The sequence below is a fragment of the Zonotrichia albicollis genome, unplaced genomic scaffold (genome assembly GCF_047830755.1).
Source record: "Zonotrichia albicollis isolate bZonAlb1 unplaced genomic scaffold, bZonAlb1.hap1 Scaffold_121, whole genome shotgun sequence".
Taxonomy (NCBI): Eukaryota; Metazoa; Chordata; class Aves; order Passeriformes; family Passerellidae; genus Zonotrichia; species Zonotrichia albicollis.
The window spans coordinates 645885-668045 of NW_027428348.1; the positions used below are offsets into that span (position 1 = coordinate 645885).

Genomic DNA, 22161 nt, shown 5'->3' on the forward strand with positions numbered 1-22161 from the left:
AACCTGACTTAGTCCTAGAAGGTTAGTTAGTTTAGTTAGCTCCAGAGGCTTAGGCTGGTTCATTTAGTGTCTGTCCATTTTTCTGTAAATACCACCCTACAGGATTATAGACTAGGATTTTAAATAAATAAAGTTTCTGAAACTTTAACTCATCTGGAAGAATCCTTTTTTTCTCACCCTGTGAACAAGCTGAGCATTTCCTTCTGAGTTGTCAGCTGTCTCTTAAAGGTGCAATGTCTTCTTTGGTGTTGTGAAAAGTACATATTACAGGATAGTATAAATTAATATACTATATGTGTTATGTTGTCTTAATTAGTAGTACTGTAGTTTTTTAAGTAGTGTGCTGTTGTGGTGTGATGTCATGGTTTGCCTCAGATACCCCAGGTTCCTCCCTGATAATTCCCTGCCAGATGTGTCAATCATCCCTCCTTTCCACACCCTGACCCCTGTTGAGCGATGTCTGTCAATCCTGGCATTCCAGAAGGGCGTCGAGTGATTGGCAGAATTCAAAAGATGCCCTCCCCTCCTGAAAGGACATTGGGCCATCCAGGTGTCCTCTGTCCCTTGAGACTTCCCTGCCCTGTACCTGGTTGGTGGTCCCCGTGTTCCTTCCCTGCCCCTCTGCCCCGGGTAAAAGGGTGAGCAAACCACGCGGTTGGGAGTTCACCTGGAGCTGTTGCTGGATCCATAGGACTGTGGGCCAGGAATAAAGCTCTGCATAGAAACCCTCCATCAGAACCGACTCCTTTCCTTCACCTTGCCTTAAAGGTTTTCCACCAACTCCTGCATGCCTGGACTTGCCTCCAAGCACCCAGCTGCAGCATCCAGCAAGCCAAAAGTGTCTCTGGGGTAAAACTCCACAGTTGCTGCTATTTGGTCAAGCAGCAAAGGCCAGACAAGCTCATGTACATCCCGTCCAGCTATATTGGTAATTATTTCAGTGGTAAATATAGTTTTAGTTTAAAACATTATGTAAAACAGGAGCTATGCGATGTAAGATAGATTTTTACCTAGCTCAAGAAAGAGATGGGGTAATCAAGAAATTCTTTGCCCAGAGATGACAGCAACAGGACACCAAAAGCCCCAAGGGAAGAATTCTTGCATCCTTATTGGAAAAGACCAACTTTCCTCTACCTCCTTCCTGACTTTGAGGAGCCAACAGAATTAACGGGGAGAACTTGACAATAAGCAGAGAACATCCTTTGTTTGAAAAGAATTTATGCATCATGTATGAGATACATGAATATGCAACAGGCTATTGCTTTTAAGGGCTAATCCTTTGTTAGCGTGTGTGCTTTTGGGGCATAATTGCCCAGGAGGCACCAGGACTGTCCGTCTTTGTTTTTATTGTCCTTTACTGTTCTAACTCTGATTGTCCAAATTCTTATTATTCTAACTTCTCTTACTATCTTAATAACCATTTTATTGCTACTAAACTGTTAAAATTTAAAAAGAAGGGATTGTTGTTTTTTGCCATGTGCTTTGAAAGCTGGGAAGACTCTTCATTCATCATCTCCAGAGCACACTGCCTTTGGCCAGCACACTGGCCCATTTTGGTACATCTGTGACACTTCTAGTTGAGGCAGAAAGAGCAACGGCATTTGAAGGCAAAACCAAAGGAAGAATGGAGCAGCCCAAACATCTTGCACAGATGCAGGCCTTCAGCTGTGACTGGAGAGCATTGGGGTTCCTGCCACTTGGATTTGTATCCCTAGGTGCAATGTCTTTGGCTGGAGGAGAGCCTGGCTCAAGTGAGAAAGCAGAAAGATCAGAGAGGGTGCTCAGGAAGGTCTCCTGTGGTGCAGAGCTGTCAGCGCCTGTGAGGTGAGAGCGGGCCTGGCCTTGCCCGGGCTGGAGCCCCAGCAGAGCCCTGGCAGAGGCTGGAGCAGCCTGAGCCCCGGCAGAGGCAGGCTGGAAAGAGGCCCTTGGAGCTGCAAGAGGCAGCAGCCGGGCCCTGGGTGCCTCTTCCTGGGAGCAGGCGAATCCTCCACCCTCAGAGCCCAGGTGGCAGCTGGCTGCTCCCGAGGGGAAGCGCAGCCGTGCTGGGCACAGCCCAGCCTGGAGGCATTGGCCGTCTGGAGTGTGCCCAGGAGCAGAGAAAGGCCAAGGGCAGCCGCGGGCCGCTGGGCTGGCTGAGGATTCCTCCTCTTCTGCCGGCTGCCCTGCAACTCCTGGCAAAGGCCAGCAGTGTGTGCAGCACTCTGGGCACCGGGGCAGGGAGCCGGGCTGCTCGGCAGGCTGGAGCACAGGGCAGCCTCCTTCAGGCCCGGCACTTGTGCCTGGGGAAGTGAGGCCAGCGTGAGGCAGGGACAGCTTGGCAGGGCCCATCTGCAGGAGCCAGCGCCTCACGCAGCTCTGGGAGGAAGCGCTTGCAGTCCTGCAGTTCTGCACTGAGCCAGAGCAAAGGTGTGAGATGCAGAGTGTTTGGCAAAAATATTCAGGCCCACCAGGCCAGGCTGCTTTGTGCTCTCTGGTGCACAGCAAGTGCTGTGCAATGCAGCTCTGAGCTGCTGTGAGGGAGGGCTTTGGGGATGTGCCTGAGGTGAGTCAAGGGGTTAGCTGAAAATGTAGTTAGGATAATTGAAAAGTGCAGATGAAAAGCTTTCCTTGTGTATTTGATTTACATCTGCAAATCTTGATACGTAACTTTAGGTACCTGAATTTAGCCCATTTCTCCTCTCACTTTAATTTCAGAAAATGTCAGAATTACAGATGTATGCACTAAAGTATCCAAGATTTCTGTGCAACAGAAAGATGAGTAAACAGTAGTACAGCCCAATCTACATTACCTTTAGCAGTTACCAAAGCCAGTAGGGATTTAGAAAAGTGTGCCTTCTTTCAGCAATATTACAAATAGAATGGTATATGCAAATAATAATATTATAATACTGGCTTTACACAATATTAAAATGGATTCTATATGTGTGATGTTAAAGTTGTGATCTTTATAACTTTGTTATCAAGATATAGTTTTTATTTCTGTTATTAATTTAGCTTAGAAGGCTCCCAAGGCCTTGAACATACTTGAGATTGATTTTGCAATAAACTATCTTTTAAAACTCTGTTTGGAAAGCAGAAGGTAGGAACATCAGTCATCTGTTGTGTTTGACTTTATTGTTATTTGAGATTGTAGTAAATACTGAGCATGAGCTGGGATGCAGATTGTCATATCCATCTTTCCAAAGATGGATATGGATACTATTAACATGTGCCCTGTTTATTGTTCCTAACTGACTAATCTACTGCAGTAGTTTTATAGTGCATTTTTATTGTTGTAATGTCTACATGTAGTGGGAGAATATATATTTGACTTGGGGTAGTTTGGCTTTTGTTTTTCGAATAATAAAACCACTCTCTTCAGCCTGGTGAAGAAGAAATCTGCTTCTGTCCTTGTGTACAGCTATGGGTTTGTTCACATAGCTTCTCCTTCCCTTTTCTGCCTAGGCTTTCTCACCGGCAGTTTTCAGTAGAAAAGCAACAAACCTTTGAAAGGCTAAACCTCAACATAACTGTGACCCTCAATCAATACTTCCTTCTTCCAATTTCTAAAGATCTCTTTGTCCTGGGCACTCAGTATGGCCTTTTTCCTCAAAGTTCTTTGGCTGTCTTGACTGCTTACAGCATAAAAGGTAATCCCTGATCTATTTTCAGCTCCCTGCTCAGATGCAGACAGCTGGAAGGGAGCTAGAACTGGTACTGGAGACCTGGCAGCTTTTCCAGGAAGCAAAAGTTTTGAAATAATGGAAATGTAGAGAAGCATGCAAGTCTGGGTGGTGAACTCAAATATGCAAGTACTTGCAGTTTCCTGACAGGACTTTACAGTTCAAGGGTATGGTCTCTTCTTATTTCTGTCCCTTAATGTTCAATCCTTGCCACATTTCTTCAACTTCTTTTGCATTGTCATCTTCCGTGTTTTCTTCCTCTCTTCTTCTCTCTGTGACTTTCTATGCAGGATGGATAACCTGTCATACACTGTCAGCTTGCTCAGTGACCGAGTAGTGATATGATGGTGTAGAAATTGTAGGTGCACAGTAGGCAAACGTGTCATGCTTCTGTGTGCCCTCTGCAGGCAGACCTGCTTCCCAAACCTTCAGTCAGACTTGGAAAAAAGGCTTGTCACCACTACTTTCTTGTGGTTTATGCATTGATGAAGAAACACTTCCATCTCAGCCCGCTTAAGCCACTGCAGAGCAGGAATTGTTGCTTTGGTAGCAGATGTGCTGTCAGGGTCCTTACAGCTCCACAAGATGTGCCTCTTCCAGTACAGATTTTTGCATTTTTGTACAATAAAAACTATGCTTTAAATTGCACCAGTGTAAGTCATGCACTCCTGTAGATGTGTTTTAAGACATAGATATTTATATATATGCCTAGTGATTGGCCTCCTGGGGAGCAGGAACAAATGAGGAAGGAAACTGGGCTGATAAAACATGCTTCTGCTTAATGAAAAAGCCCCCAGTCTTCCCTTTCCAGAGAAGGCTATAAATTTTTTCTTGATTGGCCTAAAGGGGATAAACAAGTCCCTCCATGTCCTGATTGTTATGAACAAAAATTCGGTTAATATTTTTTTTGTGAGAAAGAGTTACAGGGACGCAGCCATATCTGTCTCTGCCAGGGTTCTTAGTGCTTTGTTATTGTAATACCGGGTCGTCGTTGAGGCTTATCTCCTCTTTTATATTAGTAAAAGGCCTGGCTGGGTGTGGTGGATGGCCCTTCCCTGAGGCTGTGCTCTCTTCCAGCATAGAGAAGACACCTGAGAGGGTGGGGGGGGTTATGCAAAGTGACTCCAAAGTCCAGAATGCTTTGTGGGACCACGACTCGAAATGCAACGGGAAAACCCCAAAAACAACGAGCCAAATAAGAATTGAGAGACTAAAGTGATGTCTGGACATGAGGAGCCGATTGCTGAGCCTGAAGAGATGCGGAGTCCCTCTCGCCCTAACCATGGGAGTCGTCCCCAGCGCCGAGACTGAGGGGGGACCGCACCGCCAAAGTAACATCTGACGGGGACATCATGCCCTAGAGGCTCCCACGAGGACTGGATCCCCTGGCTCTGCCCCTAGTGGACAGAGCTGCGCCTATCCTCCTCCTCTGAGTCGCCCCGGGAGACGCGACGGGGACTGCAGCCCTGCCGAGCCGCCCCATCCTGAGCTGATCACTTTTAATAAAGGCATTAAAAAGGAGAAGAAGTCTCCTGGCCCTGTTTATTTCACTGATCTTTTACTAGTCTCAAATTATTTAGAAAAGTTTGTTTTGTTTTGTTTTTTTTTTTGGTGGGGGGGGTGGTGGTGTTCGGGTCTGCACTTCAGACCTGTTCTCCCAGCAGCCAGGGACCTACAGCTGCTGTGGGTGGGGCAGGTGCTCAGGTAATTACCAACAGGTGCTTGGTAATTGCTAACAGCAGTTGAGGTGAGAAGTTGGCTTGTGCCTGGCTGAGGGCTTGAGGACTGTGGTGAGAGAAGGGATAGGGAGTGGAGTGGAAAATATTAGTTACACAAGCAAATCTGAGGTGTAGGTGGGATTTAACTGGACTAGGTACTGCATTTCATGGACTTGATCACAATTTATGAAGAACTGAACATTTAACTATGAGATAGGACTATTTAGTTGTTATTCTAAATGCTACATTTACTAATATGTAATGTAGTTTCTTTGTATTTTGCTCAGAAGCTGGCTCAAAGACATTGAAGTCCAACTAAAGTCTTCATAAACACAAGTTAATAGCTTACTTTTTGTTAAAAACAGAAGCTGAAAGGGCCAATGGCTCTTGCATTCAGTAATTCACACATTTTAAAAGAAGTGGCTCTCTCGTTCCTGTGGCTAGCGTGTCTCTTCAGGCTAGAAAACATTTCTGGGAGCATTTCCTTGCTGCTCCTATATCTCTATGCCCTTGGAATCTGATGCTAATACTATATTTTTCTAAAATTAGAAAATTTTAAATTTCTCTAGGCCCTTTCATTTTGTAATTTGCACCTGTCACTCATGAAATAAACAGGGCAGAAGATTTTCTCTCTTTTTAATGCCTTTATTAAAAGTGATCAGCTCAGGATTGGGCAGCTCGGACGGGTCTGCAGTCTCCCTCGTGTCTCCCAGGGCGACTCAGAGGAGGAGGATATGCGCAGCTCTGTTCGCTAGGGGCAGAGCTGGGAATCCAGTCCTCGTGGGAGCCTTTAGGGCGTGGTGACTCCTTCCGATGTTACCGTTCGCCGCCTTGCTCTGTCTGCTCCCCGTTTCAGGACGACTCCCATGCTCAGGGTGAGAGGGACTCTGAAGGTGTTCAGCATCTCTGCAGGCTCAGCACTCCATTCCTTACGTCCAGATATCACTCCAATCTCTCAACTCTTAGGTGGCTCATTTTTTTGGGGGTCTTTTTTAGCAAGCTAGAAGCAGTAGCAGGTCCTTGGAGTTATTTTGCACATCCCTCCCCTCAAGTCTCTTCTCCTCACTGTTCGGGATGTCCCCACCCTTCACTGTCTCAGAGAAGGGCCATTAACTCGCTCCAGCCAGGGCTTTTACTGATACAAAAACAACTATTAACAACAACAACCGGTAATTACTATAACACAAGCAGCACCCCAGCAGCAACAGTGGTAACCTTTTTCTCACAGAAAAAAATCAACTGAATTTTTGTTCATAACAGTCCCCCCTCTTTTTCTTTGATCGAGCTTAAATTTTAAGCTCGCATCAACTTACAATTTTTCACTCATGAGCTTCATATTTAATTTTTTGAATTGACTATAAATTTCTTGAGCACTTTGGTAATCACTGTTGCTTAACCTTGTTACTTTCCTTGGTTTCTTTAGGTTGGTCTGCACGGCAAATACTATTTTAATGAAACAGATAAATAAGCATAGTAAAGAGAGCAATCCTCCAAGTATACACACAGTGAGATAAACCACTTTTTCCCATATGAAATAAACAGGGCCAGGAGACTTCTTCTCCTTTTTAATACCTTTATTAAAAGTGATCAGCTCAGGATTGGGCAGCTCGGCAGGGCTGCAGTCCCCGTTGTGTCTCCCAGGGCGACTCAGAGGAGGAGGATATGCGCAGCTCTGTCCACTAGGGGCAGAGCTGGGGGATCCGGTCCTCATGGGAGCCTCTAGGGCGTGGGGTCCCCGTCAGATGTTGTCCCTCCTCGCCCACTCGGCTTGGTCTCACCGCCGGGGACGACTCCCATGGTCAGGGCGAGAGGGACTCTGCATCTCTGCAGGCTCAGCAATCGGCTCCTCATGTCCAGACATCACTTTAGTCTCTCAACTCTTATTTGGCTCGTTGTTTTTGGGGTTTCTCTGTGCCTTTGGAGTTGGGGTCCCAAAAAGCATGCTGGTCTTGGAGTCACTTCGTATAACCCCCCCCACCCTCTCAGGTGTCTTCACTATGCTGGGAAAAGTACACCTTTGCCTCGGGGAAGGGCCATTACCTCACCCTAGCCAGGGCTTTTACTAATACAAAAGGGGCGATAAGCTACAATGACCCGTGATTACACTAACAAAGCACGCAGAACCCTGGCAGGGACAGAGATCCGGCTGCCTCCCTGTAACTCTTTCTCACAACAAAATATTAACTGAATTTTTGTTCATAACACCATACATCCTTTTTGAAAATCTCCAGGTTCTCCCACCAACTGGAATCAAGTGTAGGAGTTTGTTCTTGATTATTTACACATGCTAATCTTTTTATTTTGTTTGAAATGTTCCTAATAATTGTATTCTTTATTTTTAATACTGCCTGGAGCCTGATGACTTTGTTTAACATAGATATTGGGGTCTGAACTTGTCTTTTACAATTTTGAATTTCCTCAATTTCTATTTCACTTTGCTTGTTCTGTTTAATTTCTCCCAAATCATTATATATAGGAACTCCTAAACTTGATCCAGTTTCTTTGGGACCAAGAAGAAAATTTGTTTTATCATTCTAGCGGTGCAGCTGCCAGACCAGTCTCCTGACAATTTGGTGTGTGCTGTGGTATCAGAGATCAAACCTAGGGGTTTAGAGCTCCCCTGAAATGTGTTTTCAGCTTCTGTTGGACATTCCCAACATTTACATGGTTCTTTCATTTTCCAAAAGGGGTTTATCTCTTTTTCAGTACACTCATAACATTCATAAACTTCATGGTTAGTACACTTGTCTCTTTCTTTTTTTTTCAACAGACTCTAATTTGTTTGGATCTCTTGGGATCCACTGGGTAGCTGAATACTTCACTGCTAAATACTGGTTACAAACCATTTTTCTTACCATTTTTACCATTTCTTTTCTTTTTACTAGATCTACTGAGCTTGTTTCAGCAGCATCACATTCAAAGCACAACCAGGCTTCCCCTATAGGGCACTCTCCCAGGAGTGGCTGCCTAAAAGTGGCAGTATTGTATGCTATCCAGTACATTCTCTTATTTTTCTGATAAAGGACTAATTGGGAGAGGTTAACACAATCTGGGTTAGCACTGATGTGGACTCTAGACCAGGAGCTCACTTCTTCCTCCTCATGGAGGGGTTGGTAGCACTCACTGCACGGCTCAGCTGGGCTCCCCAGAGCACCACCAGCAATCAGAGCCATCATTACTGCCCTTCCCAAGAGTCCAGTATGGGTCATCTTGCACAGCCTGCCCACCCGGCCTTGCTTCTTGGGGAATTTTACTGAGAAGAAGCTTCCAAGCTCTTTAGAGTCCCTTCTACCTGCTTCTCTGGTTAAACCTCTCTTGGTCTGTTCCCTACCAATTTTGGTTTCTCCTAGGGGAGTGCTCTGTAGAGGATTAACCTGGAGTCTTTAGAATTAAATTGGGGAACTTAACCAGAATTCCTTATTTACAGTCTTAAACTTTTAACCAACATAGTTTACACAGAACCGTCTTGAAATATTTTAAGCAATGTTAGAGCTCTGATACCAATTTTCCCATACAGTTCAGTCTTTTTGACTCTTCCTTCTGAGAGTCAACTTTAAATCGTTCGGTCCTTTTATCACAGTATACTCAGGTGATTCAGCTTGTGATGTGGTTGTATCCTTATCCAGTGCCTGGAGGTGAGAGTGGTGTGGATTCTGGCCCAATGCCAGAGGGAAAAACTGGGACTGTGGCCCAATGCCAGAAGGAGAATGGGGTGGAGTCCGGTCCAATACCAGAGGGAGAATGGGAAGGAGTCCTGTCCAATGCCAGAATGCCAGAGGGAAAAAGCTGATGTTGAATCCTGGTCCAATGCCAGGGGATGAGAGTGATTGGGTCCAAGCTTTTTCCTTTGGTCTGCACCGTTGAATTAGTAAGGAAGAGTACCTGAAACGGGCTTTCAAACACAGGCATTAATGGTCTGCTCTTTTATGATTTTATCAAAACTCAGTTTCTCTGTTTAATGTTATTGGTAATTTTTCTTTTTCCATAGCTTGCATGTTTCTCTCATCAACTTCTGCATACTCTGTATTTTGCAAGGACTTGTATTTCTGTTAGCTAACTTAACTACCAGAGTGCTTTTATTCTCCTATTTTTTCTGTGAGTTTAATTCACTGGTTTTCTGTTCTATTTTTCAAGATCTTATCTATTTATCTCTTGCTTCTGTTTCTTACTTTCACTTGCAGCTTAAATCTTTCAATCCCTTACACTTAAATTTTAATTTTTTCTCACACTATTCTTCTACACAATGCACTTCCCTCTAAGGAGATGTGGTAAAACTTATAACGCACAATCGACATTACCTCTACTTTAATTCGTCTATATTATTTCTCATTCACTTTCACACATTCCTTCACACCCTCAAGACACAAACTGGATCATTATTCCTAGAAAATCACGGGTCCCTGTGACCCCCCTCACCTTGGGGTTGGCCCACCTGGGCCTCTTATAAGGGCTGTGACTCTGGTTGCCTCTGGTGCACATTCACCTGTGAGGCTGCCTGCGTGTCACTCACGCTCTTACAGCTACGGCTCCCTCACACATCTGGGGAGCACTTGTCTGGTTTGCAGGTCACACACACACACACTTTGGCCATTGCCCCCACCCACCTGGGGGACATAAGCCTGGTTTGCAGGTCACACACACACTTCCACTGCCCCCTTCCCACCTGCCCGGGAAGTTGAGGTTGACTTTGCTTGTGACTCACTTCCACACACACAACAAGACAACAATAAGATACCTTTTATTTTCACATTACTTATTACAAGTTTAGTGTTACTGGCCAGTTTCTGTGGTATTGGATATCCTTTCTACCTAGCTGTTTTTGTCTAACTTCAGATGTTACTTTGTTGAGACAGGACTTATCTGCTCCTGTATCTACTCAAAAATTCAAATTCTTCATTTAGGGGTCCCACTTCAAAGTTTACCAAGGGCTCTTCTAGATTTTGCATCAGGTCCCCTAAAGCGTAAAGCCCCAACCCTCTAATCGTCACCTCTAAGGATCTTCCCTAAATTATCTTGTTCCCTGACTATTGCCGCATCAAGACTGACCTTTCTACAAAACCTCCTGATGTGTCCTGCCTCTCCACAGTAATAGCAATGTTGTTCTCTCAAAAGGACTTGAGGTCTCTCCATCCCTCTTGTACCTGACAGTAAAAGAGGCCTATCCTTGCCTCCTCCTGGTGGTGGACCCGCCCACCCTGCACTTTCTCTAGCTACAGCAACCATGATCTTAGCCTTGGCCTTTGCTTTTTCTTCCTCCCTCCTTAAATACACCTTCAATGCCTCTCTTAATAACTCATTAATGTCCTTCTCTTGCCAATCTTCCATCTTTTCCAATTTTCTCCATATATCAGGCCAAGATTTGGTAACAAATTGGACTTTTAATAGCATTTGACCTTCTAGGGTGTCTGGGTTTATTCTAGAGTACAACTGGAAGTTCCGCTTTAGGTGGTTAAGCCAGGTAGCAGGAGCTTCATCCTTCTCTTGTGCACCCTCAAATGCCAATTTGGTATTAGTTCCTTTGGGAACTGACTCTTTAATCCCCTGTATGATCAAAGATCTATATTCCATCATGGCCTTCCTCCACTCCTCCTGATTAGGGTTCCAGCTGAGATCCGTTAGTGGCACTTTCTGTTCACCTGATGGCACCTGGGGTCCTGGACTGTTATCTTTCTCCCATATTCTTATGCCAGCCATTCTAATCATCTGGACCTCTTCTGGGGAAAATAATATATTCAGGATGGAATTAATCTCCCCCCAACTGTAGATATTTGGACCTGGAAATTGATCCACTTGGTTGGCTATGCCCACTGGGTCCTCAACTAAATGCCCCAACTCTTTCTTGAATCCTCTTACCTTAGAGGCAGTTAGGGGAGCATTCACAAAGCCAACACCTCCCGCTACTCCTCCCATAGGAACCTCTCTGAGGGGAAAGAGTCTCTCCGCCTTGGAGGTCTTGGGTCTGGTACTACAGTACGGCCCATCTTCAGATGCCAAACTGCTTTGAGGGATATCTGGGTTACCCTGAACTTTCTGCCCATCAGCAGGTGTATTTGCTGATAGCTGTTTACTGGGCAAGGAGGCATTTGTGTCCCAACTAGGAGGAGGTAAAGGGACAGCAATAGGAGGGGGAGAAGAGCCTGAGTGGATATTAAGTGGAGCTGGAGAAGGGGTGGAGAATGCAGCATGTGGAGTAGGCACTTGTGGTGATGCAGAAGGAACTGGAGGAGAGAGTGGTGAGGGAGTGGTTACTGGAGGGGATACTGGGTTTATCATAGGAGAAGCTGAAGAGGTAGAAGGAGGAATTTGAGCAGGTGGTAATGAGATGGCAGCCGGGGGAAGAATCGGACCTGCCATTTGAGGTGTTTGAAGAAGAGAATTATAAGGTGGAGGGGCAGAAGGAGGCAAATAATCCAGGGGGTCCCATCTTTTACTAGTCCTATCATCCCCTCCTTCATTCCCCTCTTCCTTCCTCTGTACCTTACAAATTCGTACCCCTTCATCCCCAATAGCGTTCTTTAACCAGCAAGATACATACAGTAATTGCTCAGGATCGGTATCTCCTCGAGCTGTCAGATAATGACTCAGTTGTTGGCATATCCACTTATCCTTTGTCCCACACCAAGGCCATCCTCCTTGCACCTCTAATTCTGGCCAGACTTCTACACAATAATGGATCATTTTCACTTTATCTAATCCCCCCGTGGCCTCCATAGAATCCCATTTTACTAGCAGTTCTCTTAAGGGACTATTGGGATGTATATACCTCAGTCTCTTGCCGGTCTATTTACTATTACACCCTCCCATTTTACAGATCTCAACAGTAAAAAGTACCAAAGGTGCCTCTACTGACTGGTAATTTTCAAAAAAAACCTTCTTTGAGGAGCTTCAGCCTCCTCCACCAAACTTCAAATTTCTGCCTGATGCTCAGGACTTTATACTGAAACAACTGCCCAATCTCTTGATTGCCCAGCTTTCCAACATCAGGTCTTACATCTGTTGGGACTTGAACACACGAAACCTTGGCCTAAGAATCCGGGTCGTGCCTGACTCCCTCAGTCAGGAAAAACAACTGCCTGATTTTTAGTTTACCTAACCTGCCAATTCTTAGGCTTCACCGTATCAGGACTGTGGTGGTTTGACCAGGAAGAAGTGGGAATTCTGGGATGCTGTGGTCAAACCAATGGATGTTCTGAGTTTGATACTGGCACCTGGTGTAGCCAGTGGGGTTTGGACACACCTCCGAGAATACACAGGGGTTAAAAAGCAGAGCTCTGGCCCTGGGAGGCTCTCTTGGGACTTCGAGGGAAAGAGGTCGGATCGCCCTCCCCTGTCCAGCCGCTGCTGCTGGGCGGGGGAGGGGCAGCCATGCGGTAGGCCTGGGCCTGGACAGAGATGGGGGTGAGAAGGCCCTTGAGGATGGAAGGGTGGAGGAGCCCCAAGAGACATCGGGCAGTCATTCCCCCCCCACCAGGAGGGAGAGAGGAGAGCCGGCGTTTGAATGTGATAGCAGCCGGCCCAGGAGGAGAAGGGGGGGGGAATTGCAGCGAGGAGGTGCCGAGGAGGTGCCGCCGGCCGGAGCAGCAGCGCGTGTGGGAGTATCGTCGTTCTGAGACAGGCAGAGACTGAAATTTTTAACCCCTTTCTTTCATGATTGGGGCCTTGCAAGAATGCTGATCCTCCTCGGAGCTGACTAAGAAGGGAGATAAGATGAAACAAGGACCTGGCCCGAAGGACGTAGAGAAGACTGGCTGAGTGAAGAGAGAGATGCTTGGAGTGGCCTTTTGGCTGGACTTTTCTTGTGGCCATGGACTCAGTTTGTTCCTGTGACACAGAGACTGCACTTAGGGGGAGGCAGTGCCTCAGAACCAGGAGGGTTCATCGTGGGGACCCCTCGGCCCCAGGGGGTTGGAAAAATATGGGGGGACAGATGTCCCAAAGCAGAGACTGTGCCTTTTTGGAGTGAGACAAGGCATCCTTAAAAGACAACCCTAAAAGCAGCTCTGGTCCATGCACGGTGGTGAGAGCACTGGGCATGGAAGGAAGATGTCACAAGCGGCAAAAGGACTTTTTCCGGGCGGTGCCGAGTGACATTGGAAGCACAGAGGTTTCAGCGTGTTTCCAGGGGAAGCCTATGGAACAAGAAGGACTCCTCTCCTCTTCATGAACTGAAGTTTGAGTATACTAAAGTGTGGTGCCAGGCTGGGCAGTTGGTGATTTGGGAGAATGTATCGGATTGGGAAATTCAGGTAGTGGGGAGGAGGAAAGTGGTTTTTTTGTAAGGTTTTCAATTCTTTTTTTCCTTTTCCTTATAGTTTTTCCCTATTTTCCTGTAGTTTAGGTAATAAAGTGTTCTTTATGTTTAAGCTGGAGCCTGTTTTGCTTATTCCTGGTCACATCTCACAGCAGACACCAGGGTGAGGGCATTTTCATGGGGGCACTGGCTCTGTGCCAGGCTCAAACCATGACAAGGACTTAAAAGCAAACTGCAGCCTCCTTTGCTGGGGTTTGTGCCTGACTCCTTCGCTGGGGTTTGTGCCTGACTCCTTTGTCAGGACTTACTTTGCCTGCAGGGCTTGAGCTTACCCGAATCCTTCTTGGGACTTACAAATCTGCCTGACTTCCCTCTGTCAGGACTTACATTGGGTGCATGCCACTCATACAACTATTCCCTCCGCACGCCCGGGGGGGGGGGGGGGGGGGTCCTTTTTTTCCCCCTTAGGAGACGACTCACTCACGCTAATTCCACTCGCTTTCCCCGGTTCCCGGCCGGCTTTCTTGCGAAAGTTCAGAAACGCGGTACTAAGGGCTCCGCTCTCACTTTGAAGGGCTGCCGGCCCTCGTCTCACTCACACACACATGCTCACGTCTCCCACTCCCACCACCGGATTTCTCACCAGTCCGGTGCTCTGCTGCTCCTCCGCGTCGCTGGTCCTGAGCTGATCCCTCTGGTCCTGGTAGCCAGTTGTCCTGGAGGTCCAAGATGGCCAGTCCTGTTGTCCTCTTTCAGCGTGGCTATTCTGGACGAGCGCCCCAGCTGAAATAAACAGGGCAAGGAGACTTTTTCTCCTTTTTAATGCCTTTATTATAAGTGATCAGCTTAGGATTGGGTAGCTCAGCGGGGCTGCAGTCTCCTGCCGTCTCTCCCAGGGCTACTCAGAGGAGGAGGATATGAGCAGCTTTGTCCACTAGGGGCAGAGCTGGGGGCCTGGTCCTCGTGGGAGCCTTTAGGGCATCAAGACCCTCTGTTGTTAATTTTTGCTGGCTGTCTTAGCTGGCCCTCGGCGCCGGGGACGACTGCCATGCTCAGGGTGAGAGGGACTCCGAAGGTGTTCCGCATCTCTGCAGGCCCAGCATTCTGCTCCTCTCGTCCAGACATCACTCCAATCTCTCAATTCTTAGGTGGCTCGTTGTTTATGGGGTTCTCCCAGCACGTTTGGAGTAGGGGTCCACACAGCATTCTGGTCCTTGGAGTATTTTGCATATCCCTCGCCTCCAAAGTCTCTTCTCTTCACTGTTCAGGAGGTACCCCACCCTTCACTGTCTCAGAGAAGGGCCATTAACTCGCCCCAGACAGGGCTTTTACTGATACAAAAACAACTATTAACAACAACGACCCGTAATTACCATAACACAACAAGCAGAACTTCGGCAGCAACAGTGATCTCAGCTGATTTTTGTAACCTTTTCTCACAAAAAAAATTAACAGAATTTTTGTTCATAACAGAGAATCCTCAGGGGAACACTGAGGGGATTACATCAAGTGTTTAGGGCCACTTTGGGTAGGAGGGTGGGGAGGATGGCTCACATGGGCCAATGGGGCCTCCAGGAATAGGGGAATTCCAAAGGGATGTTGCAGACAGGGATTGGTTGGCTCCAGGTTAAATTGGCAAAGCAGGTTGGGAACAAAAGGGGCTGGGTTTGACAGGCAGGAAAACAGCTAGACCAAGGGGAAGGGAATGGCATGAGGGACAGCTTTGAGGGAGGGTAAAACCCAGAGGTAAAGCAGCTCAAGGACAACATGGGGTACAACAGAACAAACCACTTAACAAGGAATCAATAAAATAAATTTGAACCACTACACATGGCTGCAGAGTTTTTTGTCTCCACTGGAGCTTCCTGCAGTGAACACAAATCATTCTGTTCTCCAGGATGGGGGAAATGAGACAAAGAAGAAAAGCTAACTGCTTTATACAATAACATCTCTCTAACAGCTACCTTCTGCCCTCATCCTTGCTCTGCCCCCTTGCAATCAAATCAATCGCTCTCAAAAACACAAGAATGGCTTCAGGCCTTGACCATAAGGTCTGTGACCTGAGCATATGATTTTGGAAACAAAACAGTGCTCCTTGAGGAACATCCTGAGTCAGCCAGCTAGCAGAGGCCTCCCAGCAGTGCAGATCTCTCAGTGCCAGGATGCTCCAAGCTGGCACCAGAGCTAAAGCCCTCCCACCCTGCAGTGCAGCTCCAGCCCTGGTGCTGCAGCATCTGTGGCTGGGCTCTTGCCATACCTCGATGTCCTGGTGTCCCTGGGGGAGGATGGTGCCTTGGCTGGGATTCATGGTGAGCTCCCTGGGCTCCACATAGAAATGGATTCCCTTCCTCCAGGCCGGGTCGGTGTCCCTGCGGATCTGATCCACGCTGTCCACAGCCGGCTGTGTGCCATTGTCCGACATGTGGAGCTGGAACGTCAGGGGCACCGCAGAGCTGTTGGTGAGGCGGCAGTGCTGCATGTAGGGAAAGCCTGGGCAGGGACACAAATATTCATTCAGGCACCCATCAGGGCATGATCCTGGGGGGAATATCCTGGCAGGATCAAAGTGGGATTGGAGTTGAGCTCTTTATTATCTGAACTACAGCTCACCCAGAAGCTGCAGGAGGAATTAATTGTCACTTAGTTCCCTTTGACACTGATTCCAGACTGCAGCCTTGAAAATGCCCACTCCTAGCCCTGCTGAACACTGCAAGCTTCTCTCTTTGTGATGGGGAGCAGCTCCCTCACCTGCCCCAAACCAGCACCAGTTCTCTCTCAGTGATGAGTGTGCACTCAGACCCAGCATTTAGTCTGAGAATTCAAGCTGCAAAATTCCCTGGTCAGCCTGCCAACACTCCTACCACTTTCAAGATATATAAACAGCGAGTTGTCATTGAGAAGAAGCTACAGACAAAGAAAGTGAGGATGGAATCAGGAACTAGAACGTGATGCAAAGCACCCTAATGCAGCTTGTCTCTGCAGGACCCTTAAGGCATCTCTTGGTTTGGGCCAAACAGACTGAGCATGTGACAGCTCAGAGCCCACTCAACTGGGGGCACAGCCAAGCCTTGCTTTGAGATTAGCAATTAAGAACCAGGTCTGACCTCACCCAACAAACAGGGACATCACAGCCATGCTGCTCACTGGGATTGCTGCCTGCACGGGTTTACCCCACTTTAGCTCTGAGATTTGCTTTCCATCCTGGAAAGCCAGAGATGCAGCCACTCATGGTGGGGATGTCCTGCAGAGCCCGCAGGTCAGCCACAGCCTGCTCTGCACTGCACATCTGGCTGGGCTGGCCAGCTCTGTGGGGAGGAGCCTTCTCTCCAGGCCTGCTCACCAAGAGCATCTGGGACACAGATGGGGAGAAAAAACAACTGCAGGTGCAGCCCAGAGCTTCTCTGTGCCCATCCAAGTGACCACTGCCAGCTCCAGCAGGGAGGCAAGAGAGGCATAAAAAGGACAAATCCAGATGTCAAAACCTCAACTGAGACTGAGGCCAGCACATGCAGACAACAGTCAACAGTTACAAAGAAGCAAAGCTAAAACAGCTGCCTTCAGCTGAAGAGACCTTAGGAATGAAATCACATTCAGCAGGATCAATCTCCTGCTTCAGAACCATATTTCCATCTGTTGCCTTTCTTGTTTCATTTCTTCAAAAGGCAACTTGACAAGTGCCTCCGTGGTGATTCAGGCTGGGGCAGAAGCAGCTCAGGAAAGGCAATGTGTTTCCTTCAGAAGTTCATGAACTTCATTGTTCTGGATTTAGGCTTGGCAGCAAATGTTGCCCTTGGCAGTGAACTGTTGCTCCAGTCTGGGAAGGGGGATAGGGGTTCTGGGAGGTTTTGGGGGGTTTTGGCCCTGGGCTGGGCGTTTCCCTTGGGGGTTTTTGGGAGTTGTGGCGTGATGCCGTGGGCAGCTGTGCAGTGGGAGCTGGGGCTGGGCAGGGCCAGCTGCTGGCCCTTCCTCCTGCTCGGGGATCGCAGCTCGGCTGCTGCTGCTGCGGGAGGTTTGTGCTTGGCCCGGGGCTGCCCTGGCTGCAGCTCAGTGCTGGCACCGACCCTGCCTGCCTGCCCTGCTACTGCCTGCTGCTGCTGGGCACTGCCCACATCCCCCTGCCCTTTGGGGCTTTGCAAAAGGAGCATTTCCTCCTTCCCTTCCCTTCCCTTCCCTTCCCTTCCCTTCCCTTCCCTTCCCTTCCCTTCCCTTCCCTTCCCTTCCCTTCCCTTCCCTTCCCTTCCCTTCCCTTCCCTTCCCTTCCCTTCCCTTCCCTTCCCTTCCCTTCCCTTCCCTTCCCTTCCCTTCCCTTCCCTTCCCTTCCCTTCCCTTCCCTTCCCTTCCCTTCCCTTCCCTTCCCTTCCCTTCCCTTCCCTTCCCTTCCCTTCCCTTCCCTTCCCTTCCCTTCCCTTCCCACACTGGCTGGGAGGGGATCCCTGCCCTGCCAGAGCCCACAGCTCCTCCTGCTGTGACCACAACTCCACCAAAGTGGTAAAACGAGACTTGGCCCCTGGCAAACGTCTGTTCTTGACTTCTTGTTTGTGCTCTCCTGAGATAGTCTAGCAAAGAACTGTTATTCCTTTTCCCATAGTTTTGCCTGGGAGCCCTGTCATTTCAAAGGGATAATCATTTGGAGGGAAGGGGCTCATCTTTCCATTGCAGGAAGATTCCCACCTTCCTTGGCAGACATCTGTCTTTTAAAGCAGCACAGAGACACCAGAAAATACTGCCTTTCTATTCCTTGCTTCCATTGGATCTCACAATGGCAAAATGCCCCCTGAGGCAGCAGCAGCAGCAGCCCTGCAATTCACAGCCTGAAGAGGCTGCTGGGGCAGAGCAGGAGTGAGGGATGCTTTTCTATTGGAAGGCACAGATCCCTGAGGCTGTGTCCCATCCCAGGGAACACTCACCAAAGGAGATGTCCCCGAAGTCGAGCTCAGTGAGGTCGAACTGTAAACTCGGTGCAGTGACGCTGCCCCTGCAGGCCGAGGACAGAACAGGCAATGGCGCGGTTAAAGGCATTGCAATGGTCCGGCTGTTGTGGCTCGGGGGCACAAAACCTGGCCTCAGGGCACCCTGGGTTTCCAACCAACACAGCCCCGTGTGCTCAGCACAGGGCCCTGGGCACAGGAGGCAGCTCAAGCCAAGCGGCAGCAGCCAACAGCCCCTGATGGGCTCTGGGCACAGGGCAGGCAGGAGAAGCCCCCAGGGTGCTGGGGGTCCCATGAAGGACCCTGAACACACACCCAGACATGGCTCTGTGCCTCAGTTTCCCCATCTGCAATGGCATGGACATCAAGGTGTCCCCACAAACTTCTGTAAGCAGCCCTTCCAGCCACAGCTTCCCTGCTTTGCTCCTTCTAAGCTGCAACTGCTGTTCCCATGGGGGAGCTTTCTCAGGAGAGTTTGACCCACACAATCATTACAGACACAGTTCTGAGACACGAATCCAGGGCATTCCCAAACATCCTCTGAAAAGAGCAGCAACAGTTCTACCCAGGGCACAGATGGATCCTAGAGGAAAGGACCAGCTTGTCAGTAGTGCACCAGCTGGCACAGCCAAGAGCAAGAGCTTCAACAACCAAACTTGGCTGTCCTGAATCTAGCACAGCACCTCACCTGTCCTTGAACTCAGCAGACACACTCCAAAAGTCACCAACATCCACTGAAATCAGCACTTGAAGCTGCACAACACTCACCAGCTGATTTCATGGTTGATGCCCATCAATGCCCACTCTGCCTTTTGGTTCAAAATCAAGGAGCAGTGACCTGGGCCTTGTGTTGTACTCACAGGACTGCCCCTGGCTCTGCTCTGCACATCTCAACAAGAGACACCTGCCCTTGCTCAAGGAGAAAGCCGCTTATGCAGAAACACCCCATGACCACTTTGGGGGAGGGAGAGAGGAGAATCAATTCTTTAATGGTGAAAGGTTCCCTCTTGATTTCAAAAAGAAAAAAGCAGCACCTTTCCTCCAAAAACAAAGCCAGCATCATTGTTTCTCCTTTATGGGCACACCTGCTCACCACTTTTCTCTTGCTAAGGAATAACTTCCTTGTTCTTTTTTACCCATCTCCCTTATCTCATTGGTATCATCCAGTGCAGATTGATTTCATTTCTTTACTGCCTTGACCCAGTGCCTCCCAAGAGCAGCAGCCCAGCTCCAAAGATGCAGAGCAGCCAGCATCAGCTCTCCTGCTTCCACTGCATTATCCTGGCAGCACATGGCTCAGGCTGGCAGGGACAAGGCCTCACGCTGCTGTGGTGCTGAGCACTGAGCTCTGCCTCCCCTATGATCAGCCCTTCTCCCTTTGGCTGGGCCAGGATTGTCTCTTGCCATGGCACCAGCCCACGGGATGGTGCCCAAGTCCTTGGCACAGTTCCTGCTGCACAGTTCCTGACTCCCACATCAGCTCTTTGCTGGCTGTGCAAAGGAGGCACCAGAGCCCTCTGTGCACAGGAGCTGGGGGCATAGCTCTTCCCCACAGCATGGCTGGCAGAGCTTAGCTGAGGCTGCTGCTGCCCATCTGGCAGGGATTATTCACATAAGTTTTTACAAACACTGCTGCTGCTGCAGAATCACCCAGGCTGGCCCATCTGCAAAGCCCTGGGGGCCTTGCTGGGTGTTCAGGTGGGACATCCCAGAGCAGCTGCTGCCCAAAGCTAGTCCATCCCACTGCCTGCCATGGCCCAAGGCACAGGGAGATCCCTGCAGGGAGGAGTTGTTCCAGCTCCCAGGCACCACACAGGGCAGCAGGCAGCCTCACACTAAAGCAATGCCAGCAGCAAAGCAGAGATTCACACCTCAGGATACACCTTTTTTCTCTGCTCCAGCCCAAAAGGAGGTAGGTGGGGGATGTCCCAGAGACAGCCACAGATATGCTGACCCAGCTCCCAGGGTCCTCACTTGATGGTCAGCATGGCAGGCACAGGAGATCCAGCCACACTGAACTGGAACTCCTTCTCAAAGCTCCCCAGCTCGGTGGCACTGAAGAAGATCTGCACACTCTGGCTCCCACCTGCGGCAATGATGCCCTCCTTGGGGGCAAACTTGAAGCACAAGTCCACGTTGGTGGCTGAAGGGAGACAGGTGAAGGGAGCATCAAGAGCTCCTTGGTTCATCAGTTTCACTTGCAGCAGCAAGAGAGCAAAATGGAAATACATGTGGAACCTTCCCTTCTTGTGAGTTATTGTCCAATGATGCAATGAGCACCCAGCAAAGGCAGAAGATGCTTTGTGCTGCTGAATGGCAGAAGTCCCAAGATACAACAGGACAAGTTCTGCCTTTGGGTTTTCATGCAGAGCAGTGGCAACTCCACAGAACTGCAGTCACCCTGGGCTTATCCCATGGGCACAGAGCAGTGCACCTCTGCTCAGCAGCATCAAGCTCATGGAGAGCTGGCCCTGAGAGCAACGTGGGCTGATTGCAGCTGCATAGGGAATCACCCCAGAGCTGCTGCTGCCCCAGTGAGCACAGCTCCAACAGCACCATCTACTCATTCACCTTTTCCCATACCATGAAAACAATCCATTGAGAATGAGGCATCAGCATCAAAATGTACAGACAGCACCATCTTTTGGTAAGAAAACTCAGGGTGTCTTTCTCTTCTCCAGCCAAGCTTTTAAAAGTGTCTGGCATGATGCAGTGCCTCATGAAGTTTTTGCAAGCTTGACACTACTGGGGGGAGGCAAATAGGTAGAAAAATCCTTTGCTTTATTCCCAGGAACACTTTTCTCTTTCTAGAGCCAGAGATGCAGCAAGGCTGAAGTATGGTGAGGGACTGGTCAGCAAGGGAGAGAGCTCCCAAGGCTTTCCTGTGATTGCAGGAATAAGCAGGGACACTTGGCTGGGAGCTGTTGGCAGTGGGCTGAAGCTCAAAGGCAGCCAGTTTGTTGCAGCTGCTTCTGCAGAGCCCAGTGCAAACGTGCCTTGTGTCTGGCACTGCCACAAAAGCCTCTGAACATGCAGCTTTTGGAGCCAGTGCTGGTTTCATGGGCCAAGGGGTTGTTTTGCAGGAAGCCTCCCAGCTGATCCCTAAGGAAGGCTGCCAGAAGCAGGGACTGGGGCTTCAGGAGCAACAGACACACCTTTGTGACCCCCCAGATTTGAGCAGTCCATCAAATATTCCCTGCTCACAAATGCCCAGGCTGGCAGCAATTCCACAGCTGCACCAGGCTTGCTGCTGCCTCAGGAGCCATCAGGATCCATCCCAAGCCGTGCTGCTCACCTCACAGACATGGGGGGTGTTGACAAAAATGTTCCCAAGGCTCAGACTCTGAGAGCTGAGTTCAACCATGGGTCCTTGGCCTTCCCCTCTGAGCTGCAGGGGCAGCCTGCTCTCACAGCCTGGGGAGAGATGTCCATTGCAGTACAATCATTCCCTCTGTGCCACTGCATTTTCCAGGCTGTCTCAGTGTTAGTCCCTGACTCTGAGCTGGATGCAACCAGCTCCTGATGCTGCAGGAGAAGATATGCACCCTTCTCTTCCCTCAGGAGAAATCCCTTGGGGATGACTTCTAATTTCTAACCCATTC

At 48.9% G+C, this 22161-nt stretch overlaps 1 pseudogene; it reads left to right on the plus strand.

The window, feature by feature from the left end:
- Positions 1-22161, plus strand: part of LOC141727363 (uncharacterized) — a 523654-nt pseudogene that overhangs the window by 433307 nt on the left and 68186 nt on the right.